Source organism: Balearica regulorum, chromosome 1 (genome assembly GCF_011004875.1).
Source record: "Balearica regulorum gibbericeps isolate bBalReg1 chromosome 1, bBalReg1.pri, whole genome shotgun sequence".
NCBI classification, from domain to species: Eukaryota; Metazoa; Chordata; class Aves; order Gruiformes; family Gruidae; genus Balearica; species Balearica regulorum.
The window spans coordinates 143,483,824-143,506,146 of NC_046184.1; positions in this window are offsets into that span (position 1 = coordinate 143,483,824).

Genomic DNA, 22,323 nt, shown 5'->3' on the forward strand with positions numbered 1-22,323 from the left:
AGTAAGAGTAGCAATGCACCAGACATACACATCTTAAATGTGCTTCAGAAAAGCCCAGAGGTGGACTTAGCCCACTTCTAAATTGCCTTGCGAGGGAGGAAGGAGATGCACAGCCTCGGTGGGGTAAGCTGATGGCAAACCACGTGGCACACTCACGAACAACTCCCAAAACAGACACACACTCTACTCTAGCCAGTCTGCTCCTGACAAACCTAAGATATTTATTCTGTTTACTAGCCAGATGCACACGCCTCCGGTATGTACCCTAGTAGAAAACGCACCAGCAGAACAAGAGTGTGTCTGCAATAGCGACTGCTCTTCACGACACTGATTTTCAAAATTAGAAGTTGTCCACAGAAGGAATCCACCACAAACCAGACCAAAAAGGTTGGAAGTATTACCCTGTGATTCAGGTGAAAGGGGAGCGCTGTATTTGCACAGTTTGTACTGATGAGGGTAAATAATGCTCTGGATTTAACTTTCAGATAGATAAAAGATTACTACTCACTACACAGGAAAGGATGTGTTGCGACGAAAATAGCATCAGGCATGCACTTTTCCATTAGAAATCAATTAATCTGTGTCTGCCCCAGAGTTCAAGTCATGTGACTTCATGTATAACACTTAATGCATTCAAGACTGCAACATAAGTATCCCATGGAGACACGAAAATATGGAACCAGAACAGGGCTGGAACTGTGATTATGTCATGTGTTCTTCTCCTTCACATTATTAGTTTTCTCAGAGACCAAAGGTGTGTATGATACATTACAAATGTTCTCTCTCTGCAAATATCCAAAATAATAACTTCCGTATTATATATTAGATGTTCTTGGATATTTGAAGCTCTTAGCAAAGAGTCCATTACCACTTTCTCTGTAATGTCCTTCCTAGGTGATTACCTGCCCCATATAGGCTCCTCAACATTACAGAGAGCATAACAGAAAAGATCACAGTAGCTGAATATATGAAAAATATTATGTTTTTAGAGGTCAAAATTACCCATTGCCTTCACCTGAATACAATTTCTTTGCTTTGGTAGGTCGTTCCAATTGATTCTAGGAAGAAATGTTGTTTGTGTCCATTATTACTTGACTACTTTGCTAAAAGACTGATTATGTGGTAAGCACCGATCTATGCAGGGTTTTTCCATCATTGTTCACAATGGTATCACTCGAGATCTGGAGATTTGACCCCACTGTACCTTGTCAAAGAGCAAATAAATACACTGGGGCACATTTTTGGGGCACAGTAAGGTGTCAGAGAGGCCCCCAAGAACCTGTTCATGGGGTCTGCTCTCATCTATTGTGTCCTAAAAACATACTGCTAGCAGGGCAGTGAGAAAGGATAAAGGAAAGGCAAGACCTAGCCAGTCACTACTATCAGGGAGTGGCTAACATAGTTGTTCAGCCACATCAGAGGGAACATGGCAAGCCTCTGAAACAACATGGCTAATTGTCCTAATAGCAACTCACTGACACAGGGTTCTCCAAGAGTCATTAGGACCCACCAAGAGGTGCTTGAAGAGGAAGCTCAAAGAAACAAAGGACAAATGAATAAAATATATAAGCCCTTCCCCAATTAAAGAATGGCCAAAGACCCCATGATGGATGAGAACTTCACTAGTTCTAGCTGTTTTAACACAAAGGTGTTCAGTTGCTGTGTGGATGTCCTAGAACAGGCAGAAAAACCAAAATACTCCACACATACCATGACATCCTTGTGGCCATTCAGCTGCTATTTAAGACTGGCTTCTATGTTGGATGGTGCCCTAAAGCTCACTTCAAATACTGGGGACTTATGGATCTGAGTAACTTGCACAAAATAAGGTGAGTAGGTCATTAAACTGGGAAAGATGGAAACAGTAGGTATTCAGAATAAGTGCATGATACAAGGGAAACCTAATTTTTGCCTTGACACACACCTCTAGTACTAATTATGCTATCTAGATAAAGTCCTAATAAGTCATGGGTGGACTCTGAGGATATTTTTCATTATTAAAAAAACTTTTTTTTTTTTTTCACTTTAAAAGCTAGGATCTTCATTTATTGCATCCAAGCAGTAGAAGAGGTTCTGTGGACAGGTCCTGCAGATACTAATTTTTCTTAATATTATTCTTTGCCAAAAAAAATGAGTTGTTCCTCTTCCTCTTTTTTTGTTCACATTGTGGCTTTTCCCAGTGATATGAATTATACTAAGAATGTACATCATGGGAATACATCTCTCGTTGGAGACAAATTGTGAATTTGCTTTTTTTTTTTTCATTCCTTTAACTGAGGATCTCTGACTGTTTGTTTTCCCTAAATTCTATGAACACTTGCCATGATTTTATTATGTATAGCAATCTTTCCATTTGTTACACTTTTAAATATATAAATAGCATGTAAAAAAATGAGCAAGATTCGCCAGGAGGCTCTGGCTGCCAGGTGCTGCTGCAGAGAGTGGATGCATCCCTAATCTCCCCCTTGTTGGTTCAAAACAAGGTGATGAGCTCTCTGACCCCAGACCAGCAAAGCTCTTAATTCCAATGGATTTGTTCCCATGTTAAAAAAAAAAAAAAAAAGTCCTTAAGTGGTCTCTTGGATTAGAGATTCAAGTTCCTGTGTCCCTGAGCCTCAAGCCCTTTACTTGCAAGCTTTACTTGCAAGCATCCAAGCATAGAATTAGATGGATAGTTGTGTCCTCTCATTTTTAGGTCAGAAGATGATCAATTTTCTGTAAATTGCACAAGGAAAGAAGGCCAAACATATATTATCCCTTCTCATTCCCAAGAAGGAGAATAATGCAGAAAATATGAAATGGAAACAAAACTTTCCATTAGCATCCTGTCTCCTGACAATAAAGCTCACCTGTGTGACATAACTAAACTAGCTTGCCATTTGAAAGCTCTCAGCTATAACTTTCCACACCGAGATCACCCAAACTGAGGTCCTGTCCTGGGACATCTCAAAGCAGGATTTCTGGTGTTCTTTCTGAGGAAGGCAGAGCAGAAGCTCCTGGCTGGGAGCTGATATGAGAGTGGGCAGCACAGGCAAGCACCATGGTAGACAGGTAGGCTCCTCTCTTCCATGGGAGAAAGCTGAAGACAAGAAGAAAAAATTGCACCGCAATAGTCTTGCTTCAAACCATTTAGCTGTGGGCAGGTGGGCAAGCCCATTTTTTGTTTCTGTTGAGGAACTTGTCTCAGCTACTGAGGGTGATAGCAGAGCTGTGGAAATAAAACAACCAGGTACCAGCACTCGTTCTTTGTTCTCAGTAGCATAATAAATACAAGTGCCTTCACTAGTAAATAAACGGACTGTTGAAGCAATTCTTTTGATCCTTGTGAGAGTCCCGTGTTTAGAAAACGTTTGCTCTTGATTGCTCCATTATGGGTTCAAGCTCTTTCCAGAACACATCATTGATCTCCTCTCTGAGTTCTCATCAGTGCTGTACTTAATTGTGAGGAACGGTCTGAAAGAAAGTATTGCCAGTTCATACTAACCTCCTGAGTTCAAAGGAGGGATATGCTTCCTCTCAGTTGTTTGAATGTTCACTCTTCATTTCAGGTTGTCTTTGAAATTCACTTTGCTTCTTAAGGCTTGTTTTGTTTTGGGCATTTTTCCCCTGCAGAACACAGCCCATAAAGAATTCAGAAGAAACCAAATTGCAGTGAGGAAAAAAACGAGAGCAAAACCATAGTATTTTATCCATATTGAATTCTTTGCTGTCTACTGTGTTCTCTCTCTGTCACCTGAAATATTGTTCCTCCCTGGGAAAAAAATATTCAACACAATTTTTAAGCAGCTTGGTTTTATTGGGAAAGGTGATGATGAGTTAGTGGTAATATGAGTCAGACTGAATGCTTTCATGTGTCATGTCTCATCCAGAATGCTGGTTTCCTTTTTCCTCTGAGAATATATTTACAAGGAATGCACTTTTCTCATCTTCATTTGTGCACACTACAAAAAAACACCTCGTTATTCGATAAGTTGGCAACTGTCTGTACCCAGGACTGAAAAACAGACTTACTGGGGGAAAGAGGTGTTTCTGGCAAAATTGCTCAATACCTGCTCAATAAATGAGGAAAGATAAGTGCTATCAGCCTTCCTGCATTCAGTTTACCCACATCTTCTTAGAGCAGTTCTCTTTGATAATTACTGGTAGAATGCATCATGATCCCATCAGGCTCTGCAGGACATCAAGGCTTTGTCTCACTGTCAAGACACTCAACTTACATGCATCCTGTCCAATTTCAGTCATCTAATGGAAGTCCCTGCTCTGGGAGCTCCTCATTCTAGACTCCCCTCCAGTGAAAGGGAGATTGTCATCTTCACGGATAAATCAAAACTTAGGAGGCCTGAATCATTTTGCAGAGGTACGTGTTTCCCTCCATTTTCTATGGAGGGGATCTCAGGACACTAAGCTAGCTTAAGCACTTCAGTTATGTGCCTGAAGTTACAGATGAGAAACCTGGGGCATAGAATATACCCAAATTACCACCTGACAAACTGAGGGAAAGATGCCGACTACCATCTAAGCTGGAAAGTGGATGAGGAGCATTAAGAAGACAAAAGTCACTTTGGTATTTTATGTGCAGGCTAAGGATCTAAGTCATCTCTCTTTGATTTCTTTCTCCACCGCAGTCTGGTTCTGAAACCTTTAGTTGTCTCTTTCTTGGGTCCTTACTCATAAAATGACGAGTAAAGCCCCTCTTCCCTGAGAGTGAGTACATTACAGATCACAATGTGGAATACAGGGAAATCCTATGGCAAGAGGATTGAATGGGAAGAGGTTATCTACATTTCCTTAAAATAGATGGATAAAATAGAACTGCATCTCTGTAAAACTGGTTTCTTGCATCATTTCAGGAGTACATGAATCTTCTAAAAGCAATAAAGGACAAATTACGCCTCCAACAGCACCCACTTCACAAAGAGGGTACCTGCAACACCATACCATAATCAGAGCTAAATGCAACACATGAGCTGTCCCATAGTATGTATAAGCCAGTGTAAATTACATGTCATGGACTTTGTATAGTTAAAAAAAGAAGTGGGGGATGGGAAAAGGAGAGGGAAGTTCCATCTTCATATTTATTTTGCTTCATAAATATGCATTCCCCCTATGACCCTCTTGTGTCCGCACAGAACTGTGCTGTTTTTCATTTTACCATTAAATAATGTCACATCATAAACAACCAGTTCCAACAGACATGCATAAAATCTCACACTCAGCTGAGCCCATAACTTTCCGTGAATAATCAAATGCTCTGTGCAATAATTTTTAAACTGATAATTATGCACTATTTGATCAGCTTGTATGGTCATACTAGACACCTGATTAGCAAACACTACAGTGTTTACTCATTTTTCTTCCATGGACTGACTATCTATCTGTCTGTCTGTCTGTCTGTCTGTCTTCTACTTATGTGGTTTCCTACTATGACAGTGTCTAAGTATTTTCTGTATATTTAAAAGCAGAAATAACTTTGTATTTCTTAATTTCTTTCTGTCTTTCTTTTCCCAGCTTGATTAATTTACAGGTTGGTCAACTACTTATACTCATTTTGCCTTGAGAATAAACAGGGGTTTTACAGTGACTGCTGGTGTAATTTAAAAGCTAAGGCTAAAAAACCTGACTTCTGCATTTGTTCCTGAAAAGACAGGAACCACCCCTATCCTCTTGATGGAGACAGAAGGTTCCACAGTGTTTCTGCTCCATCTCTTGAGAACACTCTCTCACCCAGGAGCTTCCCCTGCTAACTAAAGTCTTGCTGGCCCTGTGGACCTTACCTGCCATGAGAGTTCCTGCTTAAGGGGACACAGTCATCTCTTGGGAAGAGAAATGCCCTCCAGTCTTCCTGGACATCTTCACACCATAGATACTGTAGCTTACTCTATGTTTAATACCAGCAGATAATAATTTCATAAGCAAAATGGTCATGCGTATTGAGGTTTCTTCACCCCGGCATCTTGCTCTTGCAATAGCATTCTGCACCCCTAAAGGATCCAAAGACTTCACATCAGCTTAGTTATCTGAAGGTAAATGCATTTAATACAGGAAGGACACTGTGCAGGAGGTGCAGTCCCCAAGCAACTCTTCCCAGTATTGCTTTGGCATAACTTTAATCAGCTGCTTTTGGCTGAAGGCACATTAAAAAAAAAAAGAGTGGGTAGATCACTCAGCACTATTCTCTGACTCACCAAAGTGCTATTGCTGAACTAATCTTATGGCTTTCACTATGCACAAGCACAAGGGAGAAAGAAAGGCTGCCCTGCTCCTGTGATAGTGTCAGTCTAAAACCAAGCCATAACATCCACTTAGTGCCTCTTTAGAAGAGCTAAATGGATTTTGTAAATTCCATTGGTAAATTAGTGCTGGTGTTATTCACATAAATCTTGCCATTAAAATGATTTACCTCAACTGTAGCATTATTAATGTTCAGTAAATTAGGTCCATAAAATGACATTTGCCATGCCATTAACTGAAGATAATCCACAAAGCTCATTTCTAACCTCCTTTATATTTTTTATAATGTCCTTCATAAACACTACTGTAGCTCTCTTAGACACATGCAGTCATCAGTATATTGATAGCTCTGACACAGCATACACTTCAGATCAATTACTGAATCAGGAGACTAATTTAGACAATCTTTACTTGTGGTCAGAAAAAGATTCATTATTTATGAGTGCAAACAAAACTGTATCATTGTTCTTCAATTCAAAACACATGTTCCCTGGAACATCAGCCATCTTTAGACTTTCTTTAGTCAAAGTAGATTATAGCCCTGGAAAACGCTGGCAATTTCAGAAACTGGCTGAACAAACATCTTTCAGGAATGAAAATAGAGCCATTGAAGCAACCAAGAAAAGAAAAATATTTAAGAAGACTTTACAGGTTGGACAAAAGATAGATCTCACGAAGTGTTTAAGCTTATTAAAATCTTTTTTCATATTTATATATACTAAGCATTTCCATTAAAGCCCTGTGGTGGCTTTTTTTTTTTCCATTCACAACACTGATAGAATGATTTGAGGAGAAAAGATCTTAAAAGGTATAATTAATTGGTCTGATCTCTCAATTGCTTGATTTTTCAAACACAAAAAAATTCAAGCCTAACACTAGGATTACCATTCCATGAGATAATAATCATTGTCTGCTCCCACTAATGACATGAGGATGATGTCATTGAACCATGTCTCTCTTGATGGATTTGCAGAGCAGTTCACTTGTAGATGACCTCACTGCATTGAGACAGAAGAGCCCGCACGGGCCTAAGAAGAGAACAATCTACATGGAGGAATATCCAATCAAGAACAGGACTCCATTCCATAAAATGTTTCAATTGTAAGAATAAAAATCTCCAGTTTCTTTATAAAATCATAGAATAGAATCATAGAATGGTTTGGGTTGGAAGGGACCTTAAAGATCATCTAGTTCCAACCACCCTGTCATGGGCAGGGACACCCTCCACTAGACCACGTTGCCCAAAGCCCCATCCAACCTGGCCTTGAACACTTCCAGGGAGGGGGCATCCACAACCTCTCTGGGCAACCTGTTCCAGTGCCTCACCACTCTAACAGGAAAGAATTTCTTTCTAACATCGCATCTAAATCGACCCTCCTTCAGCTTGAACCCATTACCCCTTGTCCTGTCACTACACTCCCTGATAAACAGTCCCTCACCATCTTTCCTGTAGGCCCCTTCGGGTACTGGTAAGATGCAATTAGATCTCCCCGGAGCCACCTTTTCTCCAGGCTGAACAATCCCAACTCTCTCAGCCTGTCCTCACAGGAGAGGTGCTCCAGCCCTCCAATCAGCTTCGTGGCCCTCCTCTGGACTCGCTCCAACAGCTCCATGTCTCTCCTGTACTGGGGCCCCCAGAGCTGGACACAGTACTCCAGGTGGGGTCTCACAAGAGCGGAGTAGAGGGGCAGGATCACCTCCCTCGACCTGCTGGTCACACCTCTTCTGATGCAGCCCAGGACACGGTTGGCTTTCTGGGCTGCAAGCGCACACTGCCTGCTCATGTTCTCCACTTGGACGTTGAGCCGTTGACCACAACTCTTTGAGTGCGACCATCCAGCCAATTCCTTATCCACCGAGTGGTCCATCCATCGAATCCATGTTTCTCCAATTTAGAGACAAGGATGTTGTGCGGGACAGTGTCAAATGCCTTGCACAAGTCCAGGTAGATGACGTCAGCTGCCCTTCCCTTATCCATCGACGCTGTAACCCCATCACAGAAGGCCACCAAGTTTGTCAGGCACAATTTGCCCTTAGTGACACCATGTTGGCTGTCACCAATCACCTCCTTATCTTCCATGTACCTGAGCATAGTCTCCAGGAGGGTCTGCTCCATAATCTGGCCAGGCACGGAGGTGAGACTGACCGGCCTGTAGTTCCCTGGGTCTTCCTTTTTACCCTTCTTAAAAATGGGGGTTATGTTCCCCCTCTTCCAGTCGGCGGGAACTTCGCCACACTGCCAGGACTTCTCAAATATGATGGAGATTGGCCTGGCAACTTCATCCGCCAGTTCCCTCAAGACCCAAGGATGCAACTCATCAGGTCCCATGGACTTGTGCACCTTCAGGTTCCTTAGATATTCTCAAACCTGATCTTCTCCTACAGTGGGCGGTTCTGCATTCTCCCAGTCCCTGCCTTTGCCTTCGGTGACCTGGGCAGTGTGGCTCAAGCACTTGCCTGTGAAGACTGAGGCAAAGAAGTCATTGAATACCTCAGCCTTCTCCATATCCTGGGTAACCAGGTCACCCGTTTCATTCCGGAGGGGACCCACATTTCCCCTCGTCCTCCTTTTCTCACTAACATACCTATAGAAGCTTTTCTTGTTGTCCTTGACATCCCTGGCCAGACTAATTTCTATCAGGGCTTTGCCTTTCCTAACCTGATCCCTGGCTGCTCAGACAGTTTCTCTGTAGTCTTCCCAGGCTACCTGCCCTTGCTTCCACCCTCTGTAGGCTTCCTTTTTTTGTTTGACTTTGCCCAGGAGCTCCTTGTTCATCCACGGGGCCCTCTTGGTGTTTTTGCTTGACTTCCTCTTTGTTGGGATGTTTAGGTCAGTAGTGTGGCTTTATAGCAAAATGACAAATTAATTTTACAGTGTCCATTCTGTGACACCAAAAGGGATGCAAGCAGTATTCCCAGGGAGTTTTACTTGTGATTACCATTACTTGAAACTACCTTAAGACAGAATCAAAATCACAAGGATCATGCTCCAGCACTTTAGAAAGTTACTGACCTTCAGCTGCTGGTAACTGGCCCCCATGTAAAATGCAGTAGTTAGCTATGTTTGCATTCCCCTTCTGCTTCAGCACAAAATACAAGTATTTGGCTTGAAGGACCCACATAATTGTTTTAGCTGTTCAAGCGTGACTCAGAGAAGACATTTGATTGCATCCTATTAACCTATTGATCTCTGATGCAGCTCCTGTCAGAGGACCACCTTCTAACCCTTTCTTCCAACTGTGCATTGCCAAGTTTATGAACCTACCTGTGCTAACAGAGGAAATAGCAAAGTCTCACAATTACCTTTTCTTAATCACTTTCAAAAAGGAGGATCCAGTCATTGGAAAGCATTGTATTGACAGCTTTGTCACCTACCTAGCTATCACTACCCCAAAAGAACGTGATCAGCTTGATCATACTTAAATTCATCTACAAGACAGTTAATGAGTTCCCAAAATGAGGTCAATCTTTTTGCTGCAGTCAGACTATTCAAACAGTGCAAGCATGAAATGGCTGAAGAGTATTTCCATAGTGAACTCCAGGAGCTGGCAGGAAATCTTAAAAAGGGTAGATTGCTGTACCAACCAAAGTGTAGATATGAGGATGGGCATCGGATGCAGCCCCTCCTATACCAGAGGCACCAGCAGTCTTGAGAATACAAAACAAAGAAGAGGCTACAAAATATCCAGAAATTTTTTTATGTTCTGGGACATGAAAGATGTTCCAGCTTCATCTTACTGAGTTCAAGGCGCCAGGAACTGACTGCTGCCCTCCATGGATGCTAACTCTCAAGTAGAAAGGCTTCATGTTGCTACCATATCCTTTCTGAACTTCTCCTCTCCTTTAGCGAGAAGAATTTAAGCTTGCAGTCCCCCATGAAATGTGTCTAATGTCCACCCTCTCACATACAGAAATCATAAAACATCAAGTCAGGCACAGTATTTTTAGAACATGAAAGTAATAGAACATGAAAGTCATGATTGCCACAACAGAAGTCCAGCTTCAGCTCTAATTAATAATGTATGCTGCCCCAGACACTTCTTGCTTTCTATATGTGACGGCGTGCTTCATGCGATGTGCAAGCTAGCTTGATCCAACTCTTAATGAGTACAAGATGCTGTTGTGGCTTTTGTTACCTGTTCTTCATTAGTTATTAGTAACGAAACACTAAAATTTATTGGGCAAGACTAACTAATTGAAGGAAAAAATATGAAAAAAAACCCAAACCAACAGCATATTCCTTTATGTACAAACTATATCAAAGGGTTATTTGCATTTTTATTTTAAAAACAGAATGAAATTTTTAAAACTCTTCTGCGGTAGAAGAGCTTAGAAGACAAAAGGAATTATTAGAGGTTTCCATATATCCAAATCCTCCTGAAACAGAGTATAGAGTTTCCTTGAAAAACATGCAATACTTCAACTTTGCCAAAAAAAATTACAAATGTCCCAATAACCTAAGCTTTACACCTTGAAAGGCTAAACTTTGTTTTACTTATGGATTTTTACTGTTAAAAAAAAAAAGAGAAAAAACAGATTTTTATTGGTATAAATCTCAGCCAGCTCTTGTAAAATTTTGAGACTCAGTCAGTCAGCCTTAAGAGTAGGCCAATACCTGGCTCCTTGCAAAAGTATTAGTGAAGGCTGGTTTTACTCACTGAAAATAACTGGGCTCATTGTGGACCTCAGTAGTGAGACATAATTATAAAACTGAAGTTTTATTAGCCTGTTGATGAAATGCCAGCCATGCAGAAGATACTATAGAATACATAACAAATATCAGAGGCTTGATTTTTTTTTAAGTCTTGCATATACAATGTTATTGTATTGCCATTTCTCTAAGCTATTGTAAAATCATTATTATCTATACCCAGTCAAAGAATCTAATAGTATGACTATTATCATCATCACTCAGGATGATTACATGCAAAATGGGCAATCATTTGCACCTCCTGTTGTGCCTTACCCATGCTATAATATCTGCATACCTTGTGATATCTGACTGTTTTAAACAAGAGACATGTAGCCTTACACTCTGCTGGCAGTTACATCAGTGCCAGCTCAGTGAAGCCAGCTGTGTTTCAACAATGACTGCAGAGCTTGGTTCAGTTTCCCCTCCTGTCCTAGAACAAAAGCAGTACAAGCTATTTTTAAAGCCTACATTTTCACTTGTTCTCGTATTGATAATCTCAAGGCAGATTTAGTACCTCGCTTGTAGAGTTCAACTCAGATATCTAAAGATAACCCTGAAGCAAGCTTCCATATCACTAATATTCTTCACAGATTATTTTGCTGATCCCAAGAGGGAATCTATAATAATACAAAGGGAATCTGGAAGAGTGAAACTGCAAAAGAAATATACTGTACTTGTGGTCTTGAGAATGAAAAACAGCATTAGAAGTGTTTAGCCTTTGGCCAATACAAAATCTATGGCCCTGAGTAGCCTTTTACAGAAAAATTAGATGCATAAAGAAGAATCAGAGGAGTGATTAGAGCTGTTTGTATGTGGAGTTGCATCAGCTCAACTCAATCCATTTTTTATCAACCTTTTAACTAATCAGGTGCAAAGATGTGCGTGAACAATTTTATACCTCCTGAAAATCTAATTTTAGTGAACAGCAGCTAGGAAGACATTGAAGCTGAACTGAAACAAGCAGAACTTAGGCCAAAGCACCATCCATACAGTGCAGTGTGTATGTTGGGGACATTATGACAAAACATGCTTGTCACCCTTTCTTTGTGAAGGTCAACCTGGAAATATGAAACACACATGAGCAAGGAGGGTCCACTCAGAGACAAAGCTCATCACCCAGGCACTCTGCCAGTGGAGAGAGTCACACGGGGCCATAGTGGTGAGGTGAGTAACCTTCTGAAGATCCCTTTTTCCCCACTAAGTTCAGAAGGAGCCCATGTAACTAGCTGGGTGCAGATACTTTAACTTTAGACAGTTAAAACCGAGTCAGATTAATCCAAACTAAAATTAAGTTACCTCTTAATGGATGGAAATCATCATTTTAAAAGTAACGATGCCAGAGGCAACCCAAGGAGGCTGACAATGAGCTGCTGGCTACAAACATCAGTGTTTCCACAAAGTACTAAATAAACAATAGGAGATGGAAGAAGAGGTCTGCATTCCTTAAAAGGACAAGACATATGAAAAGTAAACTCATGGTTTTATAAAAGAAAAAAGAAAAAAAAAGAAAAGAAAAACAACGAAGAACGGAAAACAAAGCAGACTGTTTCTAAAAGTAAACTTGAATCGCCAAATGTGTTTAATGTAAAGAACCCAGCATGTGGCTGCATCAGAAATATACATTAAGGAGAAAAATCTTGTGTCTGGAATAAATTTCCAAACCATTTTGTTTCCTTTAATAATAGAACATAGAATATAGAGGGGGAGGACGAGGGACACGAGTCTGACACCACAGCTCTGTCTTTTCTCAAGTATGCAAAAAAGATTTAAGGGCTGAAAATATTTTAGAAAGTAGTCCTAGTGGGGAAAGAACCTGGATTTACCCACATAACTTCAGGAATTCAACTGAAGCACCTATTTGCGTGGACTCCTCTACTCAAGCTCCTTCTGACAAAGCACTCATCTCCAGGAGACAAGTTCTTAGATGGACTATATGTCCCTTTGAAGGCCTGTAACTCTTTCTACTCATCACAGAGGGTGCTTGTGGTAAGGACACTCCTAGCAGTCGCCAGAGATAAGTAGTTTATAAATAGGGTTGAATACCAAACCTAGAACCAAACCATCAAATTGCTCTTGAGAAAGTGCACAAAACCACCGCTGGTTTCACGTAAGTGCTGATGAACGGTGCCTGTGCGTCCCTGTACCTTCAGCAATGAAACTGGCACACCGTTCCCTCCAAGTTAGGAAAAATACCAGAGTAAATGCCACAGTCTTTATAGATCTTTGACAGCGAAAGCTAGTTGCTGCTTCCTGCAGGCCATACAGCTGCCAAAATCAGCATCTTCCAGACAACTTAAAGGGCAATCATTGACAGAAAGAGAGAAATATCTTATCTGGAGGACAGCTACAAAATATAGAGTATGTCTTCTGCTCCTCTAACTTACCTGTAATGTAACATGCTACGCATTTTATGGGGCACTGCTTTGTTTCTGGTAACCTGTAACTTGCCATTCTTTGTGCTGGTTTCCTAACCACTGAGGATTATTTTTCTGTGTGATAACTTAGACTTTCTTTCTAGAAAAATTTCTGCTTGAAATACCATAGAGAATTGTGCATAACTGCTTGATTTGCTTGCCGTTGAATACCATTTTTTGTGTAAGGTAAAAAATATCTGCTCTCTGGCCAACACATTTCAACAGCTTTGTCAAACCCATTGTAAAAGTTCCCAAATAACATAAAAATGAGTTGAACAGTAAAATGCTATTAGCATCAGTATATTACATGGGCTGACCGGAAATGCACTTCTGTGCTACTCAGATCAAATTGAAATACTACTGCAAATTTTACTAACTACATTATTCATCAGAATTCCTGCAAAATTAGTAAAAATGAAACCTTAGTATTTATTTCCCTACATGGATATCACAGGTCTTACTTCTACATATTCATATTTTACCTGATAATTTAGGAAGGTGAGTATTTAGCAACTAATCTTAACCATTAAATGTCAGATTGCACATGTGGAATTATAACATTTGTAATTTATTTCCACATAATTTCTCTTAAAATATACACTCTTCAGTACACTGTAGGATAACAACACATATGGTCCACTTCCAAGGCAATTGCTTAGTTGCCTTGATAGTGCGTAAGCAGACTTTCTGAAAGTTTGAGTTTCTAGTCTTTACGGTTTAACATGTTTATTGGCGACATGGACAGTGGGATCAAGCACACCCTCAGCAAGTTTGCTGATGACACCAAGCTGTGTGGTGTGGTCGACACACTGGAGGGAAGGGATGCCATCCAGAGGGACCTTGACAGGCTGGAGAGGTGGGCCTGTGCAAATTGCATGAAGTTCAACAAGGCCAAGTGCAAGGTCCTGCATGCAATCCCAAGCACAACTATAGGCTGGGTGGGGAATGGATTGAAAGCAGCCCTGAGGAGAAAGAAGGACTTGAAGGTGTTGGTTGATGAAACACTCAAAAGCACTTGCAGCCCAGAAAGCCAACCGTGTCCTGGGCTGCATCAGAAGAGGTGTGACCAGCAAGTCAGGGGAGGTGATCCTCCTCCTCTACTCCGCTCTTATGAGACCCCACCTGCAGTACTGCATCTAGCTGTGGGGGCCCCAGCACAAGAAGGACAGGGACCTGGTGGAGCGAGTCCAGAGGAGGGTCACAAAGCTGGAGCACCTCCTTCTTCATAAAGAAAGGCTTAGAGAGTTGGAGTTGTTCAACCTGGAGAAGAGAAGGCTCCAGAGAGACCTTATTGTGACCTTCCAGTACCTAAAGGGGGCCTACAAGAAAGCAGGAGAGGGATTGTTTACAAGGACATGTAGTGATAGAAAAGGGGTAATGGCTTTAAGCTGAAGGAAGGTAGATTTAGATTAGATATTAGGAAAAAATTCTTCTCTATGAGGATGGTGAGGCACTGGAACAGGTTGTCCAGAGAAGCTGTGGATGCCCCCTCCTTGGAAGTGTTCAAGGCCAGGTTGGATGAGGCTTTGGGCAACGTGGTCTAGTGGAGGGTGTCCCTGCCCATGGCAGTGGGGATGGAACTAGATGATCTTTAAGGTGCCTTCCAACCCAAACCATTCTATGATTCTGTGATTCTAAGGCAGCGCTGTGATCAAGCTGTAAAAAGAGACTAAATGGAAAGGCATGGCTTTTAATCCTAAAAGTCTGACCTTAAATTCACTGCTCTTTTTGAAAACAGAATGACGCCCAGACAGTACAGTACATGCAGCAGCGTATTCTGTGTATATCACTGTCTTTTATGTGAAAAAAGAGCAGAAGGCTGGAGTGTTTGTCAAGCATGCATTTTCCTGGGGTTTTCAGAAAGCAACTGCAGCAAACCAGTCTGCGATCACAGGGCTGTAGACTGGAAAATAAGTGATGCTGCAGCCATGTGGCATTATAATCAATACTAGTTTGCAAGACTTTGTTCTTTCCACTGAAATGCTACATCTGCATGACTGATAGACATGGGTGATTGATAAAAATAAATTTCCCAGGGTACCTTGCATTCTTTCTTTCCTTCCAAAAAGACTGCTTTGAAGTAAGCAGCAGAGAGCTGTTTTGAGTGTTTGGGTCTTTGGTAGTCAGGTGCAGAAACATTCCGGCTCATTGTCCTTATGGTTGTGCCATACCATTTCCATGCCTTTAAGCATCTCCACACCCAGATTCAGCGAAACAGGATGTGGTACCAGCAGGGCATGAAACTATGTCATGTAGTTTTAGCATGAGGTTCTGTATGACGTTTGTACTTCTTACTCACTGGGTTCAGGTCCAACATTTCTTCGAATGGTTTTAAGGCTGAAGTAATCTGTCCTGTGATCTGTTCCACATCTCATACATCTTATATTTTATTTGCGTTCATAGCTATGCAGTTCAAAAATTTTGGCATATACTTCCTACTGTTAATGCTAATATTCTGACTTGCCATTTCTGTTTTCAGTAGACTTGGGAGTGTTGTTACCAGCCCTGAGCATACTGACCCTCTTTCAAAAACTTTCCCAAACATTTTCTTTAAATTTTCTGTATCTGCAACCAAAACACTCAAATGGGGGCAGTCCAAGAGAATCTGTGGGTTGACCTACTTGCCTACATCCTTTCCAGCAGAGTGTTTTCTGTTTCTCTTTTTAAATTTGTATGTTGAGACACAGCATAAAAAGCAATAACTCTATATCAAATATTGCAGATGGGTAATGTGACAGAATTAATTTCCTGACCTTTAGGTAAAAAAACTTTAACATTTTACAAATGTAAGATCCTATATTAATTTCACAACTACCATGAAGGCTCCTATTACATCATTACCTGGGAATGTTCCAGTAGAATTATACAGCATACCAACTGCACTGGAGAAATAAAGAATGCCTCTAACACCATAAATTGAGAACTGGAGGAAGCATAACTCATATTATTCAGATAAACCATATTTTAGATAATAGACGGTCAGCCAAAAGATAATATGAACAATTCTTTAGAGTATATTACAAGCTATTTTATGTGTGAGAAATATTGAGAGAGCATTAAAGAGCTCAGCCTACGTAACCTTTTTCACCAGTTTTACAGGTATAAATTAAAATGTCAAGTGCTTCTAATAGGTTAGTTTATGGGACTGTGGTAAGTATTTATAGAGATTGGTCTGGATGCTTTTCCATTAGGTACAGTACTGTACAGTTTTTGGCTCATACTTGAAGGAAGTTATAAACCAAAGTGGGTTCCTCATTCCTCAGCATTTGACATATTCTGATTGCAAAACATTTGGGGTTTTACACGATTTATTGTAAATAATCTCTCCTATAATGTTCACAGCACAATAATTCACAACCCTGAGGCAAGAGAGTTCTGCAGAAATGACATTATACCGAAGATAACTTTTCAGAATTTACCATTTGCACATCATGTTCAGAATCTATAACACATGTAAAGTGGTCAAATCCTCATCTTTCAAATATTTTTTTCTATCATTTTGTGGTATTTTATTAAAAATAGTTACTGCCAGCCTAATAGCTTGACTGATAGCTCAATATGTTACTGCATCCCAGAGTAGTATAAATTGGAAGTGGGGAAACAAGACAGATTCTTGGGTATAAGATGCCTAGCACTGGGTGCTGTGTACTGGGAACAGGCTTGCCATGTCTTAACAGCAGATGAGACAAAAGGAAAGGCTAACACAAAGAAAAAGTATATGCCACTGAAACTATGTTGTTAAAATGACACATTTTCTTATACAAGAAAAATTGGTTTGCTTTTCCTAACCTTTAAGTCAAATCTGGAGTCAGCCATTTTCCCTTGTATTAACCTGTTTTCACCTGTCTTTTCTCACTGTTCTCTTTGAAAGTGAAATTATGAGAAATTATTGTTATTAATATTTATAATGGTAAAAAGAACATTCTGTACAGTTGAATAATTGGAGTTAGAATCTGAACAGTTGGGTCCTGTTCCGAGGTTTATGACCAACTCAGGGTATAAAGGGGAATGTACACACTTAATTAAAAGACTTCTTGTTCTTTTCCCAACCCTTTCCACCCAAACCCCTATGCCTGGAATTTAAAAAAGCTGTTAAAGAAACTTAGATTCCTGAGCACAAATCCATTATAACTAGTCAATAACAACCATCATAAGATGCCCATTCCCTTTAAGGGGAACAGAGGGGTGTCTATGAGGGCAATGCACTCTTAAAGGGTTACAAAAGTAACCCTTTAAGGCTCCTATAGCCCTGGAGGAGATGAGCACCTAGGAGAGAAATAAGGCACATGCTGGGACAGATGCTGTGGTCCTCAGGAATGGCTACTGATTGGGGAAAAAACCCAAACCAGTCTGTTTGAGACCCTATAATTTCTGTAGTCTTATGACAGAGGCTTTGGTAAAACATCTTTCTCCCACTTGCTCCATGTTTTACAACTTTCTGTCATCCTATGGGAGATGATGCAAGGGATGGATCTCTGGCTTTACCCCATTGTGCAGGGAAGGTCCAAGCTTCCCAGTAGGCAGCTGGATACCCCTGTTTAAGGCTGCAGATCTCCTGGCTCAACGCTGCCCGAACAAGGAGGGCAAGGACACTCCTGAGCCAGGGGAAGCCTACCTGAACCAGCACACTGCCATTAAGAAAGGCTGAATGCCTCTGTGCCTCTGTCTGCCTGAGTCGGTGCAGCTCCCGTGAGGAGACACGGGACTGCAGGGGAGGACAAATCTGCACTGGAGGAAATAACAGAGTGGTCTGACTGCAGCGATTTATATTCAAAAGTCCTAGGACCAAAGCTCACAAAATCTTTACAGGCAAAGATCAGTTTTATCAAACGATAGCTGTTCATGATAATCAACATCCTAAGCACAACTTACCAACATTGTTTAGTGTGTCTCTAAAATGAGAAATCATCAGCTTTCTTTCAAAGGGAAAGTCTTTACAGAGCCTTTTTTATTTGCTAGCTAATGAGACCAATTTCACCTCCTAGGATGACACTTTGCCTGTTCAAGCCTTTCCTCAAAAGCAGCTTCCCTTTATGTCCACCTATGAAAGATGATGATATTCTCCCTGAGGTTTTACCTTTATACATAGTTTAATTCATACCCTGGCTTTGCACTGAGTACTAATATGTCTCTTTGTTCTCTAAGACAAGCATTTCTTTTACCTATCATGGTGTGCAGTGCTAACAGGTCAGGTCTCTCAGTGGAGTAGTGTTCCCTGAGTCATTTTGATAATGTTTTGGAATTTCAGGGATAGCAGTGAAGTTAAATCTCAGAGATGCCTTCTTTAAAATTGGGAAAGAGCTATCACCCAAAACACAAGAACCTGCACATTTTAGTATTTCATATGAGGAGGAATTCTTGCCTACTCCCAGCAAGAACAAAAAAGATATGTGAGACTTGGAGCTTTAAGTGTTGCATCTGAATCCATATTTCACATAAATAAATAGCCTAGTTTACAGAAGCATTGAAATACCAGATGTACAGTGCTTCCACTTACTACAATCGGGAACCTAATTCCCAAGGGGAAAAAAAGAAAAATGAAAAACCTTTCAAAGCAGATCCTGCTTGTATCCTATTCATGGGATTTGACTGGCTTGGTGTTTTTGTGATAGATGTTCTGCAGAACCTGAACTGTCGTTCTCTTTAAATGAGCCACAAAATTACAAAAAAAAAAAAACCTTCAAAAACTGAGCAAATTGTAAGCCCTATGGTGCTGAACACGCAGACAACTAAAGACAATGCTCTGCAAGCTGTGAGTTCCCAGGGCTCTGTTTGTCCCAAGGGATTAAGCCTAACCCCTAATGATGACACTCAAAAGTGTCAACACTTATTATTCAAATTCTGATCATCTCTGTCTATGAGACAGAGAAGGTTTGGGGAGCTGCTGGAGAAAGGGAAACGCTGAGGAAAATTGTTAGGAGGTGGACCAAAACAGGCAGAAGGGAACGAAACAGAGGAAAGAGGATGGGGCCAGGTAAGAAACACAGAGAATAAGTAGTGCTCCGTAAATCTACATTGTGAGCACACGCTAAATCCCAAAACAAGGAGCCTAAATAATGGTGATGCTTATTTATTTGGTTCCTGTAAAAAGCTGTTTGCTATCCGTCATCTTTGTGTGCAATTTTCCGGTGACAGTAGTGGGAAATCCTCTGTGGATTGAAGTGGGCCAAAGCCCTGAATATAGATCCCTGCCCACAGGCAATAATTAAAAATGGGAATTGGCCTTCTCCTGGTGATGGCCTGATTTCCCTGAGCTGCAGTGAGTGACCAGGCATAGTTTTACAGGCTACTGAAGAGGTCACTTACAGGCAGAGAGCTAGGTACAAGTATTGAAGGTTAAAGCAGGGATCCAAAAGCTGAAAAAATAGCACCACTAAAACTAATGAAGGCTTTGGGTGACATTTTTCAAAGCATGCAGCAGGAGATGAACAGATGGAGCCTGTGTGTATTTCCAGTGTTGTGTTTTGAACTTTTAGCTCAAAAGGCCTAGGGGTAAAATTAACACTTAATAAATATGAAGTTTTCAAATATTTATTGCTTTGAAAGAAATTGCTCCTAAATAAAAGGAAGAGTTGACACCAGTCAAAATAATCCCAGAGAAACATCCTTGTCCGATCCTCAGGAAACCTTGCCATTTTTCTTATCCTTCTCTCCCACCTTTCCTTGTCATTGCTTATTTCTTTGCATATTGATGCTCATTTATTGTCAGCACTTAATAATTCATCTCAAATTACCAAGGCTCGTTCATTACAAAACATGCACCATCCCTCCACAGATCAGCTGTGCAGGCTCCAACAAACAACACAATAACAAACACCACACATAGTACACAATTTTTGTCTAAATTGCCTTGGCACTTCAGGTGAAATGCATCCTGTGTGGCTGTAACATAAGGATAGAACGAAAACCTAAAGGTCAAATGCTTGAGTCTTGGTTCTGAACACCACCAAATGCCTATGCTCAAAGCAGATTGACTTTGGTCTTCATCAGCCACTGCAGTGACAGTTCTGAATCTTCCAAGCAGTGATCAACAATGATCCTTGAAGACAGCAGAAGATTAATGAGAGTTTGACCTCTCTGAATGTCAGGCACAGAGAGTTCATTGTCTCAGGACTCTCTTGTCAATATAAACATACAATACGCTTCTGTTATTTTTTTAGAGCAAAGTATTAGTGATCAGGAGGCTAAATCTGAATATCTTCAGCATTATTACCAGCCGTGCAACATTAATCAGCCTAACAATATCGGTTAGTGAAAGCTGGGGTTTGACTTGAGGCACAGTGCTGCACAGAAGAGCCACATATCTGCTGAATCTATCCGTGCCCTGGAAGAGCCGACTGGGAGGGTGACACAAAGGCACGGCTGCAGCGCAGGTCAGCCCGACCAGGCTGCCCTTAGCCCTGCCTGCATGGGCGGTCATGGGGCACGGGAGGGACTGAGATGTGCAGGAGCTTTCTGCTGGCTCTGTCCGTACCACAGGCAGGGTACGGGAGAACCCACTGCTCCCTGTTTGGTTAGGAGAGGCCAGTGCAAGGCCTGACAGCTCAAAGATTACGCGGGTCTGATGGGAGGTATATCCCACACCAGCCTGAGCTTTGGCTCAAATGCTGAAAGGACAGTGCAAGACGTTCCTCAAAATACAAATGTTGGCTGTAAGAAATTATGGATTTGAATCCAAAATGTTGTAGGCATGTTGACTCTGCATTAACATTGTGACTCTGATGTCATTAAAAAAAAAAATTACATTCAGCACCCCTCCCTAATGTCTAATTATCACAAGCATTGAAGCAAGACCACATCCCATAGTACTTAATGGGAAAATAACATATTGTCACTGTACTTACTGCAGTCTACTTCAATTTTGTAACATTTTTAAATCAGCAAGGAGGAGGAACATAAAAAGAACTGAATGATGTTGTCAGGCTTAAATGGATGCTTGCTGTTAGATTTGTAAGAGTGGTATTACCTGAACACAGGACAGATTGCTGCTTTATAAATATGTGTAGTAATAATGCCAGAGAATGTGTTGTGGAAAGGATACTCAGACTGGTCAGCTTTTTATTCCTTGATTAAAAAATTAATAATGAGCTTTTCACTACAGTTTTCATAGTGGCAAAACCACATTCATGCTGTGTCTTTGTGGATCTAAGTAAAACAGGCTTGACCCCTGAAGTCACTTTTTAATAATTAACTCTCGCTAAGTTCATTAAACACTAATTGAAGCCACAGAAGAAAAAATTGTGAAGTATATGCAGACAGACAGAAACACCAAATGTGATTAAAGATACTGACTGTGGTATATATGTGCAATACAGTACATACATTATATAGATTTCAAACTCAATTCCATAGAGATTTTTAACTCCTTTATCCCATGATAAATTCTATCATGTTCAGTGCTACTACAAGTTTCATTAACAAAGAAGAGTTGCAAGCTAAATGGCATGGACATCCTAACCAATAATCTTTGCAAAGATCTGGAGAAGTAGACTCCAAACTGCACAAGATGCAACCCTTGAAGCGTATTTCAGTGCTTTGAAATGAGATAAAAAATGGATCAAGAGATTCAGCAATCTTGAGAGTCCAAGTTTTCAAACTGAATATAATTTGTAGATTTATATAAAAACAATAATTTAAATATATATATGTGACAATTTTCATTGTTCAAAGTCAAGTTACTGAAGTTACTTTTTATTCACTCAAGAGCCAAAAATGAGAGGTTTGTAGTAATCAATAAAAAGTGTATCTCATTACAACCAGATCAAATAATATGAGCTGAGATAATATTACAGCTCACTGCTTTCCAACCTTTTACCCTTCAGAACCCGGAACATTTCAAGTGTGAGTTTAGACTCCACCAAAGGTACCACACTTGCTCTTCCTAGTTAATGTTCCTGTGGACTTTTCCTACCCACCCCCAAAACGTGGAAACTGCTGTTGGAACTGGCTCCCTGAGTGGCACGGTACTCAGACGGAGCATTTCCT